The following is a 1538-nucleotide window of genomic DNA, read 5'->3' as shown; positions in this document are numbered from 1 at the left end:
AGTCATAACATTCTGCCCTTGGCTCCCAAAGACTCATGAGCTTCCATTTATGCATAAAGGATTTAGTCCAAGTGTTGCCAAAGTTCTAATAGTTACAGCATTGCTGAAAAGTCCAACTCCAAAGTCTCCTCTGAGATTTAAGGCAACTTCTTAACTGTGAGCCCCTGTACACATGAAAAGAAAGTTAAATACTTCCAATATACAATGACACGAAATAAAAACTTCCATTCTACAAATAGGGGTATAGAAAAGAACAGGACCAAAGGAAGAGGAAAATCTAACAGGGCAAACATTAAGTCCTGTAATTCCTTGTCCAGCATCAGGTACCATCTGTGGGAAGATGTGAACTCCAAAGGGCTTGGGTGGCTCCACCCCTCCGACATTGCCAGTGGTTTTAGCACTTGTGGCTTCTTCAGGCAGTCCACGTTCCTGGCTTCTCCAACTTTCTGGGGTCTCTACTGCACCCTTGGCTTCACAGCTTCATTCACTGCCCTCTCTGGGGCACACTGCCTAGCCTACTGTGGTATTTTCAAAATCTGGGTGAAATCATTGCTGACATCATAACTCTTGCATTCTGCATGCACCTAGAACCAGCACCATGTGGTTGATGCCAAGGTCTGCCGCAAGGTTAAATAGTAAATAGCTAGGCTTCCCTCTCTTGGCTGCAGGGGTCAAATGCCTGGATTGCTGAATGCTATCAACACAATCCTGAGGACCAATTCTCTATGCTCCTATCTTTCTGGAGCATGGTGCTTGGGGGCTCTCTTCACAAAGTGAAATCTTTCAACTTTGCCATTTTGAGGCTGCAAGGGGTGGAGCCCTGCTTATTCTTATGATGTCCTCAGGCCATCATTTCTATTATCCTGTTCCTTCTCGTAACCACGTTCTCTGCTTCATCTTTGCAGTCTGCAGTTTTACTGGAGCTCCATTTCTGGCCAAACATGTGATGTCTTAAATCATTCTGTTGGGCTTGTTGCTCTTGATTGTCAAAATATATCTGGCTAAAAGCCCCCAACATTAGCTATACCAACACCTTAACATTTGACTGCCTTGAAATTTCTTCTGCCAGATTAATTAGTCTGTCACCCTCAATCTCAGTTTTAGGCAGTCTGTGAACATGGGAAAAATGCAGACTTTTTTTTTCAAATTAAAATACACATGATCTGGAATCCAACAACCAATGCCATCCTCCTTTCCAGCAGAAACCTTCTGAGCCTGGTCTTTACTGGCAACATTTTTATCAATATTCTAGTCCTCTGAACTCTGACTAGAATGTCCCATCAAGTACAGCATAAAGCATTTCAGGGATGCCTCTTCTACTGTCTCCTCCAAATCTTTCCATACTTTTCCCACAAGCCAATTTCAAAGGCTTTGGAGTCACATGACCAGGTAGTGTCACAGCAATGACCCCAATCCTGGTACTAAAACTATCTTGCTTACTTTCCTCATTGCTGAGAAAATATATTCAACAGACAAAGTTAAAGAAGGAAAGGAAAAAAAGGAAGGAAATTTTATTTTGGCACACAGTTTATAGAACA

The sequence above is a fragment of the Chinchilla lanigera genome, unplaced genomic scaffold (genome assembly GCF_000276665.1).
Source record: "Chinchilla lanigera isolate Chin_1 unplaced genomic scaffold, ChiLan1.0 scaffold00018, whole genome shotgun sequence".
Taxonomy (NCBI): domain Eukaryota; kingdom Metazoa; phylum Chordata; class Mammalia; order Rodentia; family Chinchillidae; genus Chinchilla; species Chinchilla lanigera.
The sequence above is the reverse complement of the archived record's forward strand: the minus strand, read 5'-3'. Positions refer to the sequence as shown.